The following is a 19,598-nucleotide window of genomic DNA, read 5'->3' on the forward strand; positions in this document are numbered from 1 at the left end:
GTCCCATCCCAGCCAGCAAGCTGTTCCGGGGCCTGCTCTGGGGACCAGCACCCCATTCCAGTCCCCTCTTCCTCCAAGTTCTAACCCAGGCTGCCAGGCAGCCCTGTTCCCCCATGGGACCCACCCAGTTGCCCTTCACCGTAACTCCCGGTCTAGGCAGGTGGGACACTCCTGGGGCTGCCGGTCCCTCCTCCAAGCCCACCCTTGGCATTTGGTGTGCCCCAGCTCCCTGCTAGGTGCGCCTGCCCCGCCCCACTCACAGGCTGGGGCCCCAAAGCCTCAGGAGACGGAGGGGGTACATGGCAATGCAACCCCAGGCAGAACAAGTGCCCAGGGCTCTGGGACCAGGCTGGCTGGTCTCACAGTGCCCATCTCTCCCGTGAGTGGACCTATGCCCCCACTCTGGGCAGGGGGTGTATCATGAGGCCTCTGCCCACAGAAGCTGCCCATATGACCCCCCTCACCTCTGGCATGGTCTGACAGGATGCCAGGCTCCCTTGCAGTATGGCTGGTGTGTGTCCTGTGGGCCCCCTCTCTGAACTCCGACCTCCCATTCTAGTTATCATTGTTAATCTATATAGAGTCTCCGTAAATGGCCACATGGCCAGGGTCACGCCAGGCTGAAGCTGGGAGCCAGAATCCCGCTCCAGGGCCCCCACGGGGGTGCAGAGGTCCACGTGGACCATCCTCCGCTGCTTTCCCAGGGACATTGTCAGGGATGTGCATTGGAAGCCCACGTGGGATGCTAGCACCACAGGCAGTGGCCTAACCCACTACGCACAGTACCAGCCACAGACCTAATTATAATTTTTAGCCTTTCACCTAAGAACCATTGTAGACTCCCGTTCAGCCCCGGGGACTTAGCCGCGTGACCTCAGATGGGCAACCACTTCCTGTGGGCCTCAGCCTCTCGCTCTCCAACAGTGACCGGCAGGAAGTCCGTGCCTGTGGCCGAATGCCAGTACTCGCATGCCTGGCCTCATTGGCCCAAGCCACCCTGGAGGTGACCTTGCGGCCACCTTTCACGGAGCAGGCGGGCCAGTGGCCGAGGCAGTGCAGGCTGAATGGTCCAGGCAGCCATGTAGCTGCATATAGCGTGTCTTGTTCCAGGGTACTCTTTCAAGGAGTGGCCATCTGGTTTGTACACTGCATAGAAATGGAAAGTAGCTGGGGCCAGTCAGTGGCCAGTGCCCTGGCAGGCCATGCAGGGGCCTGTGGGGGGACACGCTGAGGAGCTCTGGGCCGCAACAGGTGGATCCAGTGGGCAGGCTTAGCCATCAGGAGAAATCTGCCATGAGGCCGTGAAAGCCAGCCACCAGGCCTGGCAGGGCCGGGAGGCAGGGAGCTATGCTGGGGCCCCACCCCCTGCTGTTGCCTCTGCCCTGGGGACCCCACTCAGCATGGGGTGCAATATTGAGCCCAGGCCAGTGGCTCCTGCAGAACCATCACCCACTGTGGTGAGGCGGTCATGCCAGGCCCCTGTACCTGCTCCCACTGGGTTTGCCTCAGTCCAGGCACTGAGGTCAGCATCCTACGTGGGCAGGAGGAGGTGCGAACGGGTGCAATAGCCCGGGACCTTGGCCTGCAACCCCCCTACTGCAACAGCAGCCCAGAGAGGAAACCACCTTCCAAGGCAGCCCAGGGTGGTGCCCCACACAGAGTCTGGGTACAGTCCTGTCAGCCGTGGGCAAGTGAGAAACTTTTGCATAGAAGTTTTGGTATCCCCACCAAAGCACCACAGTGCCCTGGGCCCCAGGGAAGCAGCTGTCCCCAAGGTGTGCAATGTGGGGCTAAAGGTGCTTGTCCCCAAAGCAGGCACCCCTGACCACCAGGACTTCTGGCTGCAGCCACCCCCAGGGCCCCCCAGGTCCCCAAAGTGTGCTATGTGGGGCTAAAGGTGCTTGTCCCCAAAGCAGGCACCCCTGACCAGGACTTCTGGCTGCAGCCACCCCCAGGGAAGCAGCTGTCCCCAAAGTGTGCAATGTGGGGCTAAAGGTGCTTGTCCCCAAAGCAGGCACCCCTGACCAGGACTTCTGGCTGCAGCCACCCCCAGGGCCCCCCAGGCACTGGGGTTCCTCTTGGCCTGGTTGTTTTTTGTGAAGGGACACTTGCAGCTGTCCCAGCCTGAGAAGGCACCATGGCCAGGGACAGCGCCGTCAGAGAGACGGGGGACAGTAGAGCAGGGTCCCGTCCAGCACAGGGCAGGGGTTAGGGGCCACATGCCAAGTGAGGCCTGAGGCCACCTGCCCACCCTCTGCCCACGTGGTTTTCACAGATGTCACACCCAAGAGGCCCCCTGGCCTTTGAGAGGACCCAGGTGGACCTGCACCCGGTCCCAGATTTGGAAGTGTGGCTGGGGAGTCTCCACTGGGGAGGAGACCAAGGGAAGGGGAGGCTTGGGGGGGACAGGAAGGGGTGAGGTGAGAGGTGGGATGCTCTGAGCTCAGTGTGGAGGCCAGTGTGGCTGGAGCAGCGGTGGGAGGCAGAAGCTGGGAGGGGCTCAGCTGACAGGCAATGGTGGCAGCTGGGGACACCTGGCCACATTCAGCCGAGAACTGGTTTATTTTATTTGGAATGGTTAGGGTTGGAGGCAGAGTCTTTATCCCCAAAGGGTGTTTCTGGTCCGCTGCTGGGAGCTCCATGCGGGTGCCCATGTGGGCGCAGGAGCCCAGGGACCTGGGCCATCCGACTCTGCCTCCCCAGGAACACCAGAATGGAGCAGCTGCGTGACGATGTGAAGTAACATCCTTGCTTTTTAATGTTTAAAACTTTGAGGGGTCAGCGCCATGGCTTAGGTGCTGAAGCCAGGAGCCTCTCCCAGGTGGGATGCTGGGGACGAGAGGACAGCCACGCGGGCTGTGGCAGTGTCACCCCTGCCTGCTGTGGTCTGGCCTGCCCACCTGCTCGCTCTAGGGGCAGCTCTGGGCCAGGAGCTCTCTCCCTGGGACTAAAGGCGTGCCTGGTGCTGGTGCCTGCACAGCTCTGTGCCCACTGTGCGAGGACACAGCCCACTAATGAGAAATAATGAGGTGGCAGGGCCGCCGGAGGCCAGTGACAAGACGGCCGTCCTGCGGTTAGAGCCCGGGCCCTCGTGGGCTGCAGGTCCAGTTTGGCAAGCGCCACCTCCTCCCTGAACACCGTGTGCACTGTGCAGCAGCTCATTTGCATATGGGAATGTAGATTTTTTCTTTTTTTGTCTCCCCCGGTGACATTCTGAGCCAGCTCTGGGGTGCATCGTGATGAGCTCAGGGTCTGGGTGGGACAAGAACGGCATTTGAGGCCACCAGGGTGGAATGACACACTAGGTCTGGCTTTCCCTTCATGTGAGGCCCCAGGCAGAGCGGTGGCAAGGGGGACACACTCTACTTCCAGGCACGAGGGTTGGGCACTTCTGTTGCCCATGGCAGAGCTGGCCTGGGGTGAGGAGTTGAGCCGGAGCTGTGGAGCTGTAGCCTGGTGTTCCCGAAACACCTGCCTCTCCCGCCCGCCCGCCTGGTGGGGTCTCATTCAACAGCTCCAGGCAACTGCATCCATCCTCCAGCCCTCTCCGCTGGAGTGGGAACTGTTGACTGAACCCAGACTGGCCCGCTCTGCCCGCTCTGCCTTGGGCCACGGGAGTCCAGGGCAGGAGCAGCCGGAGGTGACAGGCAATCCTGCAGGCATCTAGGTCCCTCCCAGGAGCTCGGCTGTGGGGGACAGTGGCAGGGACGCGGCACCGTGGACAGGGCCTTGCTCTGGCATCAGCCTCCTGCTGCCTGGCTGCTGGGAATGCCAGGTGAAGTGGGGAACCAGGGCAAGGCGACCTGGCTGGTAGGGGGTCAGGAGGCCCCAGGAAGGCAGAGCTGGTGGGGGGCTCCAAGCAAGGGGAGGTGGCCGCTGTACCAGTGCCTGGCCCTGGGGTCTCCTGAGGGCAGAGGACACAGGCAGGACCACGGTCGGTCCCCCAACTCAGCCCCTGTCCCTTCAGGATGGGTCAAGCCCAGGGGCAGGAATGCTTCAATGGAGGAAGCGGAGACCAAGGGCTGTGGGCAGGGGCTGCCGGAGGGGTGGGTGGTATGTGCCACTGGGACACTGGGAAGCCAGTGTAAGGGGGAGGGGCATCCTGACTGGCACCCCTGGGCTCTGCAACAGGCACCTGGCAAGTGCAGGGTTTCAGCCCACGCCCCACATCACAGTGCCCGATTGCGATGCCCAGCTGAGGTTCCAGACCCTGCCAGTGCAACCCTGAAAGGCAGTGGTCCTGGAGTCCCTGGCACCCACGTGGGAGGTGTGGATGGCATTCCTGGCTCCCAGCCTTGTCGTGGCTCAGCTGTGGCAGGCATCTGGGCATGAACTCCTGCTCTCTGCTTTTCAAATAAGTAAAATGGTTTTCAAAGCAAGTGTGAGAGAGAGAGAGAGAGGAGTATGGCCAAGAGAGAAGGCAGACGCTCTGGCTCAGGGGGGTGGATCTAAGGACCCCAGCCCAAGAGTCTTCTCCACCCCCCACAAGAGTGATTGTTAGCCCCATGTCAGCCCCATGGGAGACCCATGCCAAGCCATGCCACAATTGCCCTTCCCCGTCCCAGTGCTCCTCCGCAGCCTCTGAACCACGGTCAGCAGGCCTGGCTAGAAGAGGAGTCAGGCCACACTGTCTGGGCCCGCCCTGGGTGGTGCAGGCAGCACAGGCTCTGTCCTGTGACATGCCAGGGTGTGTCCTGGACCCTGCCTGTGCTTGGCCAAGCTTCTGGCTGGGTGGCACCAGCCTGTGGCTTGTCCGGCCACCAGCTGCCCGCCCTTGGGGACCCAGCTCCACACCTACCACCTGTCTCTGCCTGAGCCTGGCCCTCCTTTCCCTTCTGCCCTCTGTTCCACGCCACCCCCCTTACCTGCTGAGCCTTCCTGCAGCGACTGACTAGGGCCTCAACTCGGTGACCCCCCGGTCCATGCTGCAGGCCCAGGTCCAGGGAACCAGGGAGCAGAAACCCCTAGGGCAGTTACAGGGAGCATTGCTGCTGGGCCCGGCGTGGCAGTGGGACTTGGGCACCAGTGCACGTGGACACAGGCTACGGCTCTGCCCACCCCACCCCAATCCTGTGCACCAGCACTGCTGGGGTCGCCTGTCTGCCACGGGGCCCAGGATGGCCCTGGAACGGCCAGCTAGGGCTGGCCTGGGGCACCGTGGGAATCCTGGGCAGGCTGCCCTGCTGTGCCGTGGACTTCAGGCTCTGTCTGTCCCTGTCCGCCTCCCCACTTCGTGCAGGGACCTGTGCCTGCTGCCTGCAGACGGCCCTGGGCGCTCTCAGAGAACCTGGGAGGGGCACTGGTGGCTGAGTGGGTGCCAGGCTGGCTTTGTCTGCCCCGTCACCTGGGGAGGCCCAGGCAGCAGCTTCCTGCCGATGCTGGCAAGGCGCCCAGCAAGAAGTGTCTCATCAGCCCCCTTCCTCCCCACAACAAACCTGCCAGCCAGCCTGGCGCACGCTGCAGGGGAGACAGCCCCCTACAGGCAACACCCCCAAACAACTATCCTGGCACCTGCTACCCTGCCCACCTGAGCCTCTGCACCTTCAGGGCAGTGCTGGCAGAGGGGCACGGCAGTGGGTTGGCCTCAGGGCTGCCCTCAGCCCTCTCCCCAGCCAGGCGTGTGCTGCCCCACCAGGACCTGGGCCTGGTCCCTCCCCTTCCTTCTCCAGGGGTGCACCCTCTCAGCTGCTCCCCTCCCCTGCCGCCGTTCCAGGCTGAGACGCTGCCCCTCACTCCCCCACGCCTGGCAGCTCCCCTGCACAGCGCTCAGCCGGCAGCCCCAGCCAACGCGCGTGCCTCCCCGGAACATCACACTGGACCCGGCCCAGCTGTCTCACTCGGCTCGCCACCCCACCCGTCCCTGCACACGGATATGCACACGCCCAGTCCGCCCCATGTGGGTACCCGGCAAAGGTGGGGGGATTAGAGCCTCACCTTGCCCAGCCTGGGCGCTGTGCCCCACAGGGTAATGAGGGAGGCCAGCAGGCAGCTCCCCTCTGATGAGCTGTCCCCACTCACGGCCGCACATGGACCCTGCTGACTGGGCTTTGGGGACACAGCAGACATGCCTGGCGTCGGAAGAAGCCAATGGGCAGGTGTTCAGCTTAAGCCACGTCCCACATGGAAGTGCCCGGCTGGCAGGAGTCCTGGATGCTATGCTTCCAACCCAGCTGCTTCCTGACGCACACCCTGTGGGCAGCAGGCTTGAGTGCCTGGGCCCCTGCACCCACGTGGGAGATGTGCCCAGAGCCCCGGCTCTCAGTTTCGGCCTGGTCCAGCCCAGCACTGCAGGCATGTGGGGCGTGAACTAGCTCTGTCTCTGCTTTTCAAATAAAACAAACACAAAAATTTTAAAGGAAGCTGACTCCCCTGGTAGGACAGACTTTCCTCTTTCCCTTTTGGATTCTGGTGAGACACGTGTGATGGCTAGAGCGGCAGCAGCTGTTTTGGCCCATGAGGCGACACGGAGGCCTGAGCCAGCACTGGCAGAAGGCGACTTTGAGGGGGGCAGTATGGCTTGTATCATAGGACGGAAGCAGCTTTCCAGGTTCTGGGGCTTCTGGGAAACAGCTCTAACCCTAAGAGGCTGGCAGGGAGCTGCTCTGGTGTCCTGCAGGGGCTCACAGAAGCAGGACCCCGAGACCCAGCACATTCGGGGGCTGCACGGGCCCTTCTTCCTGCGCAGGGATGGACGGCACTTATAGGGAGCAGCACCCCACTGGACTGACAGGGGGACCCTCTCCTCTGGAGGCGCCTTTGGAGCCTGCAATCCTAGGGGTGCCTCCTCCCACTTCAGCACTGCCTGGGGATGGCAGGGGGCATTGGGCTGAGAGCACGCTCACTGGGCACAGCACACAGCAGGCACCTGGGAGATGCCAGGTGGCAGAGGGGCAGCATGGAAGGGGAATGCTTCTCTCCTGCCTCCACGGGCCCCGCCTCTACCCTGGTGGGGTGGCCAGCCAGAGGAAGCCAGGGTCCAGGCCTTCCAGGGAACCCGGCTTCCTTTTGGCAGGATCTGGTTATTCAGGTCCCAAAGACACAGGAGACAAAAGCGAGACATAGCAGGCCCCGCACTGCTGCTATTGATAACTCGTCTCCAGCACGTGGTGGGTTCAAACCTAAAAATACTCCCGGCACTGCCATCGGCGAGCAAGTGCCGGCACGTGGCAGGGGAGCCTGGGAAGCAGCAGTGCCGGGCACCCGTCAGCCGGCCACGTGAGGGCCCCTCGGCCTGGTTACACCCACACAGGAGCACCCTGGCAGCACGAGGGGGTTGGCATGCTGTCCACCCACACAGGGCTCTGAGGGGACCGGGTCAGGAGTGTGGGGTGACAGAAGGGACTGGGGACTCTGGGGGAACGTGGATGTGGGGTGACAGGAGGGCAGTGGGGCAGGGGCAGCGCCCGGTCTGCCGGGGCTCCGGATGGGAGTGTGGAGTGACAGGAGGGCAGTGGGCAGGGGCAGCGCAGGGTCTGCCGGGGCTCCGGATGGGAGTGTGGGGTGACAGGAGGGCAGTAGACAAGGGCAGCGCCCGGTCTGCCGGAGCTCCGGACGGGAGGGCATGGACAGGGGCAGCGTCCGGTCTGCCGGGGCTCCGGATGGGAGTGTGGGGTGACGGGAGGGGCTGGGGGCTCTCAGATTCTCAATCCCTCAATTGGAGAAGCAGGGGCTAAACCTCCCTTACCTGAGCGGGGTGAGAAGAGGAGGCAGCCAGACAGGACCAGGAGCGAGGGGCTGCCTCCAGTACTCTCAACGCCCAACTTGTTGCAGGATCCACTGTGCTGATGGCCGGGTCTGAGAGCGGGGCAGGGAGGAGCAGGCCTCTCCACCCCCCAACCACGGTCCACACACCGACAAGGCAGCCGGCTCAGTGCAGGTCTTGCTGCTGACCTGGCCAGGGCTCCTGTGCTTGGACTGGGCCTGCACGGGAAGCCATGGGCCTCTTGCGAGCCTCGGGCCCGTCAGGGAGCTTGCTCGCTGGGATGGGGCGGACACACCCTGCCCACCTGCTGGTGGCTGAGGCAGGGTCTGCCAGCCACCATGTCCTCATCAACGCTGTGACATCACTGTCATGTCCTTTCAGGCTGGTCCCAGGCCGGGCTTGCCACCTCCCAAGCCCTTCCTTCTTCTGAGTCCGGGAGGATTCACCCTCTGGGACTGGCTTCCTGACAAGTGCTCCCTGGCTGGTGCCAGGCGCACCTCCTCACCCCAGGATGGGAAGGCCGCGACCAGCCCTGGCGCCAGGTGCCACGCGCTGCTGGGGGAACAGCTCCAGGGCCTGTAGACCAGCCTGCCCCCAACCTGCAGGCCAGGATGGGCCCCTGTACTCCTGGTAGAGCAGCCAGGCCCTGGGGGCGGTTCCCAGGGGTGAGGGGCGGGGAGGGCGCCTGCCCGCCAGGCCAGGCCAGGCCCACAAAGGACGCGGCGGTGCCCGGTCATCGCCGTGGCAACCAGCCTGCCCTCCGCGTCCCGCTCAGGCCTGCGCGCCCCACTCTGTCCTCCCTCCAGCAGCAAGGCGCTTTCTTCTCGGGTAGCCATGGCAACGCCTTTGTTTCCGCAGGCTGGCCCGCCTCCCTCCGGCTCCTTCTCAGCCGGCTGCGTCTCCGCAGTCCCCCCGGGCGGGGCCGGCCCCCGGGACCCTCGCTGCGGCTGGGAGCTCCGGCTGGCGGAGGCGCGCGCCCCCGGGCCTGCGGAGGGCACGGGCCTGCGGAGGGCACAGCCCTGCCCTCCAGGCCCCAGGCGGCCCGGGAGGCGCTGCAGAGGCCCCGACTCTCCTGCTGGGGTCACCAGCTCAGCTGGCCGGGCGACCGCAAAGCACTCACTCTTGGAGGGGGCGGCACACCTGCCAGGGCCCCCAGTGTCCATTCACACTCCCCCCAGTGCTGGGAAGGGCAGGCGAGGCTTTCAGCCCGGGGGTCCGAGCCTCCCTGGCGCCAGCTGGCCCCTGGCTGCATCGTCCCTGTGGACGCCCACGGGGGACGCCTGGCGCAGCCGGCCTCTGTCCCCGGGGCCGCCCGGGAACCGGGCAGCTCGGCCCCGAGCCGGACGCCCGTGCCAGCCGCGCCCCGCCCGGCGCGCTCGGCCACCTGACTCTGTTTGTAAACTAGGCCGCCCGCGGCCACGCCCGGCCGTCCCCTCGCGGCCCGGCGGCCAGGTCCCGCCCCCGCAGCGCTGTGATGGGCTGCCAGCCCCGTCACTCCGAGGAGCACAGTGCCCGCCTTCCAAAGCGGGCCTCGGCTCTGGCGCTGATTGGACGGGTGCGGAGTACGTCTCGGCACCAAGGGCCGCGATTGGCGGGCGCGGGCTGTCGGTCGGCGGCGCGGCGGGCCGCACTTCCGCCTCGGTGTCAGCGGGTCTCGGGGCTGAGGGGCTGCGAGGCTCGGCCGGCTGGGAGGCCCGGTCCAGGAGAGCGCTGGCCGGTGAGGAGGGACCCGGTGCGGGGAGGCCCGGTACGGGGAGGCCGACGGAGGGATCCCGTTGCGGGGTAGGCCTGGTACGGGGAGGCCGGAGGGGAGGCCCGGTGCGGGGGAGCGCTGGCCGATGGAGGGATCCGGTGCAGGGCAGGTTCAGGCCGCGCGCGTCGGGCCTCGGCGGGGACACTTCCCTGGGTAAGTGGGGCGCGCGCCCTCGGCCGAGGCCCTAGCCGTGGGCTGCCCGCCCGGCGTGGCCCCTGTGTGGGGTTCCTGGACCTGGGCCGCCCCCTCTGCCCAGGGCCCGCCCATGGGCACCCTGTCCTGTCGCGCGTGGATCTCGGTGGAGACGCCCACTCTGAGGACTTCACGTCTGACACCTGCCCTGGAGTCTGGCTTTTGGAAGTCTCCTGCCTGTCCTCTCTTGACGAGGCCGGACCGGACAGCCTGCCTTCGGCGCTGGTGGGCACTGGCAGGTGGTGGGATGTGACAGCCCCTCACGCTGTCCTGGCCAGCTCGGTGGGGCCACAGCGCGCACCTGCGTGCCACCTGCCCCCTGGGAACCCGGGGCTTCTCCTGCGGAGGCTGAGAACAGCGTGGCCAGCCCGTGAGCCCGGCTTTCCCCGTGGGCCTCCCCGTGCTCCAGAGAGGCCGTGGGCGCCAGGCTCAGCCACTTAGAGGAGTCGCTCAGCTACAGCTCAGAGCGCTCGGGCAGCCTGTTGTAGTGGTCAGTTTCAAAATTTTAATTAAATTTACTTAGAACTTTATTTATTTATTTATTATTTATATTGGAAAGGCAGATTTACAGAGGAGAGACAAAAAGGAATATCTTCTGTCCGCTGATTCACTCCCCAAGTGCCCTCAATGGCCAGAGCTGAGCCAATCCAAAGCCAGGAGCCAGGAGCTTCTTCTGGGTCTCCCACGTGGGTGCAGGGTCCCAAGGCTTTGGGCCGTCCTCCGCTGCTTTCCCAGGCCACAAGCAGGGAGCTGAATGGGAAGCGGGACTGCAGGGACACAGTGGCGCCCACGTGGGATGCTGGGCTGTAGGCAGGCTGCTGAGCGCTTGGCCCAGGGCTCGGTGCGCGGAGTATTCCGGCTGTGTGGTTGCTGCCGGCTGTGTGGCACTGTATGTAACTCATGCTGCGTGTCCGAGTGTTCAGAGAAGCTGTTTTGCGTTTAAGTCCAGTGGCTCTCCCTGTCTCCCAGCTGGCCGCGGGGCCCATGTTTACCGAAGGTGTGGTTCTGGCTGCTGGCCGGGCACGGGCAGGCTTGTCACCAAGACGTGGCTTTGGCGTTCACGTCCAACTGAGCTTCCGCAGCCAAGTGGGTGGCAGGCCGCCTTTCTTGCGTTGTTGTGTTGGAGGGCCAGGCCTGGGTGGTTGGTGTGTCTGTGCAGTGCTCACACCCTCCGTGACGTGCCAGCGGGACTGTGCCCGATAGCCGCTTGGGCTAAGGAGCAGTGGGACACCTTGGTAGACTTGCTCACTTACCTGTTTGGAAGCAGTGTGGCAGGGAGAGCGAGGGCCCGCGTCCTCTGTCCCAGCATCCCTCAGAAGGCCAGGCCGCAGTGGGAGCTGGGCACTGGGTGGTCTCTGTGGGAGGCCAGGCCGCAGGGCACCGGGTCCCAGTCTGCATTTGAACATGGTATCTGCTGAGCCATGCAGCCTGCAGGCCAGGGTCTTGTTGCATACTCTGAACTCCACTGTTGCAAGCACCAAGTTGGCTGCGTTAGGAAAGGACTCTGGCGCGCCCTGGGGAGAGCCACATTTCACCGGGCTTTGCTGACAGAAGCAGGGGTGAGGGGCCGAGGCAGGGGCGCGGAGCTGCGTTGCTGCTGTGTTTGAGGTTCTGAGGGAGGGGAGAAGCAGGGCAGGTGGAGCTGTGGGTGGGGGAGGTCACTGCTGCCCTGGCCTTGAGGGGCTGCTGTGAGGCCATGCAGTAGTTACTGTGTCCGGCCCCGGGCCCTAGCTGTCCCACCTGAGGATGCATGCGCACACAGGCACCCATGCAGAGAGGAGGGCTGGGAGACCGTCAGGCAGACCGTGGTCCTTTGAGGGTGGGTCCCTGGACGCCCGAGACCTGGCTGCTCAACACCTTCCTGCTCTGGGGCCCACGATGTTAGGGTGTGACTGCCAAGGGTGAGACCTGGTGCCAGAGCTCAGCACACGCATGAAAGGCTCCTCCATATACCCTGTGGGGCCTCAGTAAGGTGGCATTTGAGCACTGTTTAATGTTGAAAAGGTGTCTGAATCCGGAGAATATTTTAGGTTCTAGTTTTCCTGTACAGTAATTAATTAGCATGTTTGTTGTATTTTTTTACTGCTCCGAGATGGTTTTGCCAGTATGTGTAGGTGCTGCTGGGGTTGGAGGCCTGGCAGGGAACGCTGTGCTTTAGTGAGCACGTGATTAACGGTGCTCCACGAGGCTTCGTGAGCTTCTGGTGTTCCTTCCTTTTCATTTCGAATTCCAGCAAGAGTGTTGCAGCCAGGCCTGCTGGCAGGGCAGATGCTGCCCAGGGTGGGTGTGCAGCCTTGGAGCCCTGAGCCGGGATCCCACACCGAGGGACTCTGGCATGCCATCTGCCCTCTCTGTTTCCTCGCTGGCCCTCACTGCCTTTTGGTGGATTCTGAAAAACTGGGGGACTAATCCAGCTGAGCCAGCTGCCATCCGCCTGCTTGGTACAAACCCACTGGGAGTGCACAGGCCCGGAGTCCTGCAGCCGAGGCCAGTCGTGGCTGGGAGGATTCCCAGGCCCTTGGCTGGCTTCCCAGAGAGATTGCTTCATCATGGTGGGGACTGTGACTTGAGGACGGAATCCATAGGGCAGTGTCGTAGACTCCAAGTCCTGGAAAAGACAGGTGCGGCAGGGAGGGGTGCAGGATGGCACAGTGGCGTAGCAAACCAGTCCTCTGCCTGCGGCATGGGTAGAGCCATCTGTCCAAATCCTGCTGTTCCCTCTGAGCCAGCTCCGTGCTGACAGCCTGGGGGAGTGGTGGGGACTGGCCAAGCCCTAGGGCACCTGCCCCACTCCTGGCTGTGGGTCAGCTCGGCTCCGGCCGTGCCGGCTGTTTGGAGAGTGAAGCAGTTAAGGAACACCACTATCTCTTCCTGTGACTTGGACTCTGAAGTCACTTAGATAAACGTGGGAAGAGATGAAGGCAGCGTGGGACAGGGCTGCGATTGCCAGGTTAGTTTCGGTGAATGGAGGCAAGGCCACTTGTGAGAAAGGGACTGCCCTGAGGCTGAGACATGTGGGTGGCCTGAGACCCATGGACTGTGCACTCAGTACTGTGGATTGGAGCTGTGGATCAGGTGCTGTGTCCTAGGTGCTGTGCACTAAGTGCTCACACCGACTTTGGGGTGTAAAGAGTGCTGGTGACAGCATGGGTCAGCGTTGGCCTGGGTCTGCAGGAGGCTGGGCGCTCGTTAAGTCCTCCCTGCATCTGGCTTGTGCTGGCCTTTCCTGCTGACGGGTGACCTGTGGCCTGCGCTCAGTGCTCACCTGTGACCTGTGCTCACCTGTGACCTATGACCTGTGACCTATGCTCAGTGCTCACCTGTGACCTGTGGCCTGTGCTCACCTGTGTCCCAGAGAACAGAGCTGTTGACTGTGGGAAGTGTTGGGGTGGGTGCAGGGTAGGAGACATGGCCTGGGGCTAGTGGGCTTGGTCTGGAGGGGTGGGCCTCGTGGGTACGAGGTCCTGGGTGATGCCTCAGGATTTCAGCCCATGGGCTTTGTGAGACGTACAGGCTGCAGTGAGGGCCTGGCGGCAGGGGGTGGGGGGGGTTGCCTGGGCAGGACCACCGAGGTTAGACCCTCTGATGGCTTCAGGATAGCCCACAAGGGGCTGGCATCTTGGCACTACTAAGTCTGCTTGTCCTGCCACCTGCCATCCTGTGCTGAGTGCCCCTTCCAGTGTGACTTCTGCCAGAGGGCGGCTCGCCCAGTGCCCGGGGCTCAGTAGAGGGCGACTCGCCCAGTGCCCAGGCCCTGCACCCAGGAAGGGGTCGCACTGGCCTGATGCCGCTGCTGCTGTGGCTGTTGAGCGTGGGGAGCCAGAACCTGGAAGAGCTTTCTTTTCTTACTCTAGCTCTTAAGGAAATAAATATTTTAAAAAGACTGCTTTCTTTAACAAAAAAAAAAAAAAGAAAAAAAAAAAAAAGAAAGTGACTGGTTTGCCCGGCAGAGGCAGCCTGGCTGCTTTTTGCCCTGCGCTTGCTCAGGCAGGTGTGCACTGGGCAGGTCGGTGGTTCTGCCCTCCTCACTCAGTGCCAACACCCACCCCGGAAGCACTCAAGTCCGGTGGGAGCAGCTCAGGCAGAGGTGAGCGCACGGTTCTGTCCTGGAGCAGACAGGGTTCTGTGGCTTCACGGGGGACTGAGGTGGGGCCTTCCCTCCTCACTGCTCTGCACACACTCCTGTTGGGCCCACTGTCTTGCTGTTCCCTGACTGCCCAGCTCTCCCTGCAGCCTCTCCTGGGCCGGCCTGCAGGCAGGGAGAGTCCCAGAACAGCTCCTGTCTGGATGGCGTGGTGACTCCTGGCACAGGCCTGTGTGCGCGGGAGCCCAGGGGCAGGTGGTGTTGGCACTGAGCAGAGGGAGGGAGGTGGCAGTGGATGGCAGCCCAGCTTGGAGATGTGCAGCCCGCTGGGTCCCGTCCTTGCGAGGCCTCAGTACCTGGACCTTCCGGGGGCTTTCGGCCTGGCGACCAAACTCTGTGATCGGGTCCCACAAGTGGGCGTCAGGAGGGCCCCGTGGGCTCCACCAGGGAAAGCTGGGTCGGGCGAGGCCGAGAGTGTCTTTGTGCTGGACCTCAGGCGCTTGGAGGTGCCATGTGTTGCCTAGGCTGGAGGAGCTGTGTTGGAAAGGTATCTCTGGGCGCTCCTCAGAGCCCTGGCCCAGATGCCAGCGGGAGTAAGGCCCAGGTGCAGTGCCTGGGGCGATGCCATGCTCCCCTTCTGCCTGGTGAGAGAGCCAGGGCTGGGGGTCTGCCTCTGGGTGTGTACAGAGTCTGAGCTCACCCCTGGGCATCTTGTGGCAGGCCATGAGGACCCAGCCCTGGTCCTGCCAGCCTGCACTAGGAGGTGCCAGGTGGGTCTGGAATGGGCGAAGCCTGCCTGCCTACATCTTATGCTGGGTTTTGGGAGATGACTGTGGTGTGTGTGAGAGAGGTGCTGGAAGGGCCCGGTTCTGATGGCTGTGCCCTCCCCTGGGGCCCGGGGCTGGCTGAGTGTGAATCCCAGCCCTTCAGCCCCTTGTGGCCTAGGGTCGCTGTGTGCGGTGGACCCTCTGTCACAGGTGCTGCTTGCCGATCACATGCTCCTGGCTGAGACGCTCAGCCAGGTGTCACCTGCCCCCGCCTCCATGTCCACGACTCACCTACAGACCCAGTTGGTCAGCAGTGCCCACAGTGCATGACTGCTGGGATCATGGGCGGCTTGGCTTGTGGTGTGTTTGTTCCCTGACCTGGTGGTCACAGTGGACATTCAAAGACTGATGGGCGGGAGTGCCAGCCACCCCCTGGAGTGGGTGCAGCAGCATTGCCAAGGAGCTCTGCTCCCAGAAGGTGTTGGGTGGCAAGTGCCCAATGGATCCCCACCACCTTGCAGAGGGCAGAGCTGGTAGTGCTTTTTCATAATACATTTGTTTTATTTTTGGTGATGTTTATATAGTTGAGAAGGATGCATGCCCACATGGGCCACTAATTTAGGCAGGGAGGGTCTAGGAATGAGGGAGAGTGGATGAGACAACTGGCTCCAATCTCCTTTTTTCTTCCTGTGTCTGGGGAAAGTGGGGAGAGAAGGGGAGAGGGCCACTCCCAGCAGCCCAACTGCATCAGTGCCCCAGAATGGGGAACGGCCACTCAGTGTCATCCCTCCCCTCCCCTCCCCTCCCCTCCCCTCCCCTCCCCTCCCCTCCCCTCCCCTCCCCTCCCCATCTTTCTTTCTTTCTTTCTTTCTCTTTCTCTTTCCCTCCCTCCCTTCCTCCCTTTTTTAAAGACTTATGTATTTTTATTAGAAAGTCAGATTTACAGAATGAAGGAGAGACAGAGAGGAAGATCTTCCATCCACTGGTTCACTCCCCAAGTAGCTGCAGTTGTCCATGTTGAGAGTGATCAAAAGCCAGGAGCTTAGAGGTCTTCTGTGGGGATCCCAACACTTTGGGCCGTCCTCAACTGCTTTCCCAGGCCACATGCAGGGAGCTGGAAGGGAAGTGGAGCAGCTGAGATTAGAACCAGTGCCCATATGGGATCCTGGGCATTCCAGGCAAGGATTTAGCCACTAGGCTATTGTGCTGGGTCCCCCATTGCAGCTCTTCTTGTAGTGTGCTACAGCCCAGCCTACCTGGTCCAACCCCAGACCCAATGGGTGCCGAGCCCTAGCCCAGCCTGTTTTATACCCACTCTGGCTCTTGGGAGCACAAGTGGTGCTGAAACCTAACCCAGTCTGCCACACCCCAGGCCTAGTGCACAGCCATGCTGAGGGACACTGCAGCCGTGTCCAGCCCGGTTCACCACCTCCATTCCGCTCTCACGCTCATTAGTGGGGATCACAGCCCAGCCAGGGCATCCTGTCGGCTCCCCAAACAGGCTCACTCCAACCACAGATCTTGCGCATGTTGATGGTTGCTCTGACCCTGGCATAGCCCATCACCCATCTTGGCTTTTGGCATTGGATACTGCAGCCTGGCCTGGCCTGACTCCACCTACTCCCCCGCTCCACCCCACCGCATCCATCCCTGCGGCCTAGCCCTGACCAGCCTACACCCATCTCTGGCTTCCATGGATGACACTGTGCTGTGGTCTGGCCTGACCCTGCCTGATGTGCCCCTACAGAAGCAACCCACTTGCCTGCCAACAAGTGGTGCAGCCTACTCAGCCTGACCAACACACAGCCCTGACTCACGAGTTCACCAGTGGCAGTGACAGCCCACCAGAGGAGCTTCCCAGATTCCCTCACCAGGCCCACACCCAGACTCAGATCTCACGTGTGCCAGTGGGTGCCAGGCCCTTACCCAGTAGTCTGTCCCCCAGTGTCTGCCTTTGTGTGTGCTGGCGGATGTTGCGTCTGCCTCACACCCAATTCTTGGGTGATCCTGTGGGTGCCACAACTTGGACCAGCCTGGCCTGTTCCCAATCCCAGTGCCCGTGAGTGTTGGTGAGTTCCATGGTCATGCCTGGTTTGGCCCATCACCACTCCAGCCCTTGAGCTAACTGGTATGGCAGTCCCACGGAGCCACCCAGCCCTGGGCCCTCTGTAGAATCTGCTCCCAGACTGAGTTCTCTTGTGAGTTGGTTAGTGTCATGGCCCAGCCTAATGTAATCCACCCCCGTGAGCCCAGCCAGACAGGCCCCCCCACCATGGCTTTCATGTGTGCCGGTAGGCTATGGTTGGTAACAACCCAGTGGGCAGGTGTGTTGGTTTGGCTCTGAAGGTCCTCCAGTTTCCCTCTAACCGTCTGGTTTCAGCACTCTGTTTCCCTACAAGTGCAGTAGCTGGTTAGTAGATGTACCCTAGAGATCATCTCTGACCTGTCACATCCTCTCAGCAGTCCTCCCTCCCACGCGTCTCCAGGCCCAGTCCTCCAGCAGTGTGCCATTGCCAGCCTAGGGCCCTGCCTACCCATTCAGGCCCATGCATGCCTGCATGCGGGTTCCCATGCCGTGTCTGCCGGCGTGCTGGCTTCTGTGCTGCACGTATCTTAAATAGAATAGGCAACAGTGCTGGCACACTGGTATAGTTAACACTGATTTGGCATGATCCAGACCCAGGATGCCCGCCAGCTGTCGGCTGCCCTTCTCCCAGTGGTGGGACACTTGCTGCGTGCGGTGCAACCTAGGCGGTGACATATAGCTAGGGCTGGGCGTTTTTGTAGAGATTGATTAATTTTTTTGGAGATTTTTTTTTTTTTATAACAAAGCAGATATACAGAGAGGAGAGACAGAGAGAGGAAGATCTTCCGTCTGATGGTTCACTCCCCAAGTGACTGCAACAGCTGGAGCTGAGCCAATCCAAAGCCAATAGCCAGGAGCTTCTTCTGGGTCTCCCACACAGGGAGCTGGACGGGAAGTGGAGCCTCCAGGATTAGAACCGCGTGGGACTCTGACGCGTTCAAGGCAAGGACTTTAACCACTACACTGTTGTGTCCAAGACTTTGATTGATTTTTACAGCAAAGACAGATTTTCAGAGAGAAGGAGATACAGACAAAGTTCTTCCAGCTGCCAGTTCACTTCCCAAGTGGCTGCAAGGTCAGAGCTGAGCCTGCTCACAGCCAGGAGCCAGGAGCTTCTTCCAGATCCCGTGTGGGTGCATGGGCCAAGCAGTCGAATCATCTCTGCTGACTTTCCCTGACCGCTAGCAAGGAACTGGATCGGAAGTAGGGCAGCTGGAACTTGAACTAGTTCCCGATAGGTTGCTGCCCACTCTTGTCTCTTCACTGATTTTCTGGAACCTTCTATAATAAGGTGACATCTGTCATCTTAGTGACACAGGCTACAAACAAGTGTTGCTTGGTGTCATTGAGGATGACAGGTTCCAGGCCCGGCGTGGCAGTCTAGCAGCTAAAGTCCTCGCCTTGCATGCACCAGGATCCATAAGAGCATGGGTTCTAATCCCAGATGCTCCACTTCCCATTCAGCTCCCTGCTTGTGGCCTGGGAAGCAGTACAGGATGGCCCAAAGCTGTGGGACCCTGCATCTGCGTGGGAGACCTGGAAGAGGCTCTGGGCTCCTGGCTTCAGATTGGCTCAGCTCCAGCCGTTGCAGCCACCTGGAGAGTGAACCATCAGACGGATCTTCCTCTCTGCCCTTCCTCCTCTCCATATATCTTACTTTGCAATAAAAAATAAAATAAATCTTAAAAGGAAAAAGATGACCATTTCCTCCTTCACTCCATCCTTCCCTCTTTCCTGCCTCCCTTTCATATTTTAATATTTATTTTACTAATTTGTTTTTTTATTTTTCACATTTTATTATTATTGCTATCATTTTATGATACAGTTCCATATTCCCTTATCCCCTCCCCAATTCCCTCCCCCCCAGTTCTTTTATATCATTACTAACATATAGTTCTTCATACTCAGTCATATGTTCATCATTGCGGGCATGGACAATGGCAGAGAGTCCAGAATCCTATTGTCAAAATATAATATAAACAGTTTCACTGTAAGTCCATCTTTGTCTGGAAACAGAGATGCCGACCACACTGCATCCTCACATCTGGTTGTTAGTCTCCATTACATAACTACTGTACATTCCCTTAAATGAAAAGTCATGATACAAAACCAATAGAAAGAAAAATAGAAATTTACAATGCCATGAAGTTAAACGACATGTTACTAGATATGACAGTCTCCATTATACAACTACTATACCTTCCCTTAAATGAAGAGCCACAAAACAAAATCAACTTCTGGGAGAAAAAAGAAATTAACAACACCAAGAAGTTAAACAACATGCTATTAAATGTCTAACGTGTAGCTGAAGAAGTGAAAATCAAGAACCTTCTTGAAGAAAATGATGCCACTGTATGATCTACGAGTAATTGAATGATTTAATCAGAAGAAAGTGTTTTAAAGAGATGAAACCAACAGAAAACAACAAAACCCATGTGATATAGTTTCCGCTGATCTTTGTTGGAGTGTGTTTCCTCGTGACAATAAACAGATGGGTTTTGTTTTTTAATCCAGTCTACTAATCTATGATGTTTGATTGAGCTTAAGCAATTTACATTTAGAGTTAAATATACATAGGTGGTACTTTGGTCCTGTCATTTTAGGAATGGGTTGTTCATTGGTTTAGTCTTCTGTTGTCATTTTACTGGGATGTTCTTCCTGTTTGCCTTTGGTTTTGGTAGGTGCTATTCCTCTTCTCTGTCAAGAGAACATCTTGAAGTATCATTTGTAGGGCAGGTTTGGAAGATGCAAATTCTTTTAGCTTTTCTTTATTCTGGAAAAATTTTATTTCATTTTCAAAGATGAAAGAAAGCTTTGCAGGGTATGTTATCCTAGGCCGACAATTTTTTTCTTTTAGAATCTGGAATATGTCACTCCATTCTCTTCTTGCCTGTAGAGTTTCCTGTAAGAGATCTCCTGTGAGCTTAATTGGCCTTCCTTTATATGTCAATTGATGTTTTTCATGTGCACATTTAAGGATCTTTTCCTTATGTTCAATTGAAGAGAGCTTGATA

The sequence above is a fragment of the Ochotona curzoniae genome, unplaced genomic scaffold (assembly GCF_017591425.1).
Source record: "Ochotona curzoniae isolate NIBS_2020 unplaced genomic scaffold, NIBS_Ocur_1.0 contig_48, whole genome shotgun sequence".
NCBI classification, from domain to species: Eukaryota; Metazoa; Chordata; class Mammalia; order Lagomorpha; family Ochotonidae; genus Ochotona; species Ochotona curzoniae.